The following is a 5,536-nucleotide window of genomic DNA, read 5'->3' on the forward strand; positions in this document are numbered from 1 at the left end:
AAGAAGTCAGATGCCCCGGAGAAGTAGAACGTACAGACGGGTTGTGGTCTATCTCACAACTGAGTACCACCACGGTGACAAGGAGCACACGCCACGCTACGAAGGAATCTCAAGGACGTTAACGTGGAGCGCAGGAAGGTGGACAAAAGGGGACACGCCGACCCCAAGAACTACATTCCCCAGAATCCCCTGCATCAGGGCTCCGGGCAGTTTCTGCTGATTACAGGCGTTTGCTCGAGGTCTGGGAGGCCAGAGGGAAACAATGGTGATGGCATAGGCTTTCCCAGATGTGACACTTGGCCAGTGATTTCTGGCCGTGGGTTGGGGGGGGGGGGGGTCTTCCCGCAGCTCACCCCCTGGTGGCGCGGGGTCCCGCAATTCCTGCGTTTCCTGATTTCCAAGCACCCTGGGTCAGCGGACATGCCTGCCCTTGGCCTGCCCTTGGCTCTCCCAGCTCTTCCAGGGGCAAAGCCCCCACGTGCCTGGGTTCCATCCCTCTCTGTGTTCCTGGCTGAGCCTGGCTTGAGACGGCCCGGTTAGAAAGATCTTAAAGGAAGTAGTTGGGGTCTCTGGCTTTTGAACAGAAAAACTGGGGTTTTTAAGCCAGTTCTGTGGGTCTGGGTCTCCTCTTCCTCTGGGTCCTTGTTTAGAAAACAGAGTGAGGTCTACACACAGTCGTGTGGGACAGAAAGTAAGATCACACGTGGAGGATCCGAGCCCCAGTGCCTACACTCGAGGTGACAACAGACAATCGGCTGCTACGATTATCATCCTTCCCACTGAACAGGTGGAAAAAGCGAGGCCTGAAGAAGTGGTGCCATTTGCCACAGACCACACAGCCAGAAGGTGGCGGGGCGTGTGTCCAAACCCAGGAGTGTGAGCCCCCTCCTCCCCGACTCCTGTTTCTTTTTTTACTTCTTGAAGATTTGTTGCTGTTGATTTTTGAGAGAGAGAGAGAGAGAGACAGGCAGACAGAGAAAGCAAGCAGGGGAGAGGTAGAGAGAGAGGGAGACACAGAATCGGAAGCAGGCTCCAGGCTCCGAGCTGTCCGCACAGAGCCCGACGCGGGGCTCGAACCCACGAACCGTGAGATCGTGACCCGAGCCGAAGTTGGACGCTTAACCGACTGCGTCGCCCAGGCGCCCCAGTGTCTCCTGTTTCTTTAGCTGTGGCTCAGGGCTTACACTACCCAGCAAGTCTGGAGTAGCTCTGTGTCCCAAGGACGGTGCAGCAGGATGAAGGGAGGAGGGCCGCCAGTCCGCCTCGCCTCTCTCCTGAGGCTGTCAACTGAGGACGGCCGTGGCCCGGGCCTGTCACCTTGTCTCACCTGGGGCCCTGCTAGCCTGTGTGCTTTTTACAAGGCAGGGGCCAAAGCCTACCGTCGACAGAAGCTCAGAGAAGGGCAGTGCGTGGCCTGGGTCACGGAGCAAATCAGGGGCCAGGCTGGCCTCTGGCCTGACCTCCGGGCTCCCAATCCATCACCAGGCCGGGCTCACCCAGCACCGCGGATGGTGCTGAAGGCCCGGAGGATGTGACCGAGCCGCGGGCTGAGGTGTCCGGAGTTGCCAATGCTGTTCCAGGCCTCCCTCCTCCCTCCATGGTCTCCCTCCTGGTGGCGGGAATGTGGGCGTCCCACCGATGTTGCAACTCCAGGGGAGAGAGCGTTCCTCTTGCCTCCGGGTCCCAGCTAAAGTCCCAAAGTTGCATTTCATTGACTCCGCTTGGCCACGGATCCATTCCTAGACGGGTGGCAGTGCCCCGGGGGCCAGGGGCACACACTCTGGCTGGCCAGCCCTGGGCTCAGGCTAAGGTGGCTGGGAGGCGCCGTGGCTGAGCCACGGGGACTGAGAACCGGGAGGTGACCTTCTCCGAAGAAGGGGGTCGGTGTCCAGGATGTAGACGCAGGCGATGACTACAACCGGGGGCCCGGGGGCCCGAGCCTGTTGCCCCGTCTGCTTGGGCCCAGGAGGAGGCAGTAGGAATGGCCTGCAGGAACAGGTCCAGGAAGTGATGGAGGATGGAGTGTTCTTCGGGGAAGGGGAGTATTGGGTCTCCCCGCTCCCCACAGACAGAGTGCTGGCCTCCGTCTCGGGGGCCTCCCCCGGCTGCTGACGAGGGGCGGTGCCACGGAAGTGCGGGTGAGGCCTTGGCCTCGGGGTAGACAAGGCTCTTCCCCACCTCCACACCCGAAACCAAGCTCCACGGACGCTGCCTCCGAGAAGCCTTCCCTGCTGTGCCCATCACCCGCTCAGGAGGCCTGCCCTGTGTCCCCTGGGCTGCCCTCATCAGAGCTCCAGCTGAAGTGTGTGTGTCTCCCTCTCAGAGGGTGGACAAACTGAGGGCAGGAAGGCGGGGATTCCCTGGTGGCCAGGGTGTGCCCACGGTAGATCTTGGCACAGAGCGGCTGTTCAGCAAACACCCCACGAAGGAAGGAAGGAAGGAAGGAAGGAAGGAAGGAAGGAAGGAAGGGATTGTTGAGTGAGTGGCCCTGCAGACAGCCCCGGGGAGCCCGCGCCTCGGTCCATGGGTGGCCAAAGCTGGGGAGGGAGAGAGTCCAATCCTTTGCGGCTCCCGATGGCCGGAGTCCAAGTTCGACCCATCTTGACCTTCTCAACCCCGCTGGCACGGAGGCCTCTGAAAGCCACGGGGCCAGTAACACGCTGCCACGCCTCTGCCGTCTGTTTGTCTGACCCAGTGCCCGGAAGGCTGCCTGGCACGGAGACTTGCTCACACCCTGGCTCCTCCCCAGGGCAGCCCAGCTCTGCCTCCCGTCTGCCCGAGGGCCCGATGCCAGCCTGGCCGTCCCACCGCATCCTCACTGCGCCCACTACCCACGGGGCACTGGGCGGCGGAGGGAGCAGCTTCAGGATTGGGTGGCACTGGACCCAAGCCTTACCTGGGTGGGTAGGCTGGCGGGTGCGGGTGGGACTGCTCCCAGGGCCCCTCATCTCCAACCGGGCACCCTGCGACCTCACCCCCTCTCGTTCCTTCTCGAGGCGCCCTGTTATCTCTCACGCCCCAGCCTCGGTCCCTGTCAGAACATACCTTCCCCTCTCGCCTGCAGGGAAGGCGGTCAGCCTAGAGGAGACAGCGTCGCGCGCGCCCGCCCTGCCCCTGCCCAGCCAGCGCACACCCCGGGGCCCTTCGCAGGGCCCATCTCCCTCTCTGTATTTCCTGGCTGCACAGACGGGCCCGATCTTTGGGGCTGCGGGGAAACGCCCAGAAGCAGCAGCGTCTGGGCTCACAGGGGGCCGGAGGGCCGGCCAGAGGACAGCGCGTTCCCCTCTTGGCCGGTCCACCGCGCTCCCCTGGCGCAAAGGCTGTGGCGGCAGCAGGTGCCTGTACCCACGTCCCCCGTGGCCATCAGCCCTCCCCATCTCCGACCTTGGGCCGCGTCCCCGGGCCCAACATGGAGCAAGTTTCCTGCTCCCCGCTTCTGGCCCTTTCTCCACTGGGAGCCACCGGGCAGGATGCAGCGGTCCTGGGGGCCCAGGCAGGGCACAGCCGTCTTGCCCAGCATGGCCTCCTGGGCTCCCCACTTTACTGGGAGGAGGAGAGGCCGGCCCAGGGGCCCCTGTGGCCGGGGGCGACCTGAGGCTTTGGCTTTTCTGGGTGACCCGAACCCCGCCCGGCTGACCAAAGGGGACGCGAGAGGCTGGAGTGATTCCGGGGTCTCTGTCTCCAGGGAGGAAGCCCCTTCCCCGTCGGCCTGCGGGGGACCCCCGGGGCTAGAGGGATCAGGGCTGAGCAGAGAGATCAGGCTGAGAGTGGGGCATCTGAGAGGATTCAGGAGGTGACATCAGCCGGGTGGAGAAGTGGCTGCTCAGGTAAGGGTGGGGCAGAGAGAGGGTCCAGGAGGAGGGAACAGCAAAGGCCTCCTACCCCAAGCGAGCGCCAGGCTCCTGACCAGCCTCACCTCCCCCCCCACCCCCCACCCCCCCGCCGTGCTACCAGGGCCCGCCAGGGGCCCCGGGGACTAGCCCAGTGTGGCGGAGTCCGGGGCACTCTGTGCCACTGGTGATAGCTATTACCCCACTCTGAGCCTCAGGCTCGTCCTCCCTCCCAGGAATGGCAGTGAGGATCCCAGCCCGCCAGCCTTCAGTGTCCCCAAAGATCCAAGAGAGACGCTCGGGGTCTTCGCCTGGCCCTCTGCAGGGCCAGAACAGACTCGTGTCACTGGGGGGACAAAGGGCAGACAGGCCGTGGCCTCCTTGCAAGGGTCTCACCAGCCCTGCTCCCTGCTGCGGTTCCAGGGGCTGGGGCAAGCTGAACATTGAACTCTCGGGTGAGTGATTCCACAGCTAAACAAACACGTGTTAGCCCGTGTCAACAGCAGCCACACCGACTTTTTTTTTTTTTTTTTTTTTTTTGAAATCACAAGCAATTCAAAGCGACTAGCGCTGAGGCGTCTGTTAAAAATTTTGCCATGAGTGGGGGCGCCCGGGTGGCTCAGTCCGTTAAGCTCCGACTTCGGCTCAGGTTCACGGGGTTCGAGCCCCTCGTCGGGCTCTGTGCTGACAGCTCAGAGCCTGGAGCCTGCTTCGGATTCTGTGTCTCCCTCTCTCTCTCCCCCTCCCCCCCTCGTGCTCTGTCTCTCTCTCTCTCTCAAAAATAAATAAACGTTAAAAAAAAAGTTTTTTTTCCCCACGGGGCATTTGGCCGGCTCAGTTGGAGAAGCACGCAACTCTTGATCACGGAGTCGTGAATTCGAGCTCCACGCGGGGTGTAGAGATTACTGAAATAAATAAAACTGAAGTTATTTCGCTCCACAGTGTAGAGCCTGCTTGGGATTCTCTCTCTGCCCTCCCGTGTTCGTTCTCTCTTTCTCAATAAGTAAAATAAACTTCAAAAAAAAACTTTAAAAGAGAGCTCTTCCAGCAAAACTGCCCCAGTCTTAAGATTAAACAATATTACACTCCTAAAATTTTCTTTTAACGTTTATTTATTCTTTTTGAGACAGAGAGAGACAGAGCATGAACGGGGGAGGGGCAGAGAGAGAGAGGGAGACACAGAATCGGAAACAGGCTCCAGGCTCCGAGCCATCAGCCCAGAGCCCGACGCGGGGCTGGAACTCACAGACCGCCAGATCGTGACCTGAGCTGAAGTCGGACGCCCAACCGACTGAGCCACCCAGGCGCCCCAATATTACACTCTTAAAATGAACTTCAGAATCTTCTGCAAAGACAAAAACTATTGCTTCCATCTGCGCTTTTCTTGGACTAAAAGCACGTGCAGAAAACGCTACTTTAAAAATGAACACTGTAACACGGTCAGGTAGCTGCCTTATCTTCTCTTTTTTAGCCAAGACGGTAGAACATGACGTATCGTGCGTGCATTACGTCCAGCCACACCTGAGAACGGAACTAGTAAACGTGACAGGTTCAGGGCAAAGGACTGAAGGAGACACCTTTGGTACGAGCAAAGGGGGCCTCTCGAAGGCGGTGGCTGTGATCCGATGGCCGTGGATGTTCTAGATCCATTGGACGAATCCTAGGCAGCAGGCACGCTCCCCAACACCTTGCACCGGCGGGGGGGG

This window comes from Herpailurus yagouaroundi, unplaced genomic scaffold (genome assembly GCF_014898765.1).
Source record: "Herpailurus yagouaroundi ecotype Mexico unplaced genomic scaffold, PumYag 569, whole genome shotgun sequence".
Lineage (NCBI taxonomy): Eukaryota > Metazoa > Chordata > Mammalia > Carnivora > Felidae > Herpailurus > Herpailurus yagouaroundi.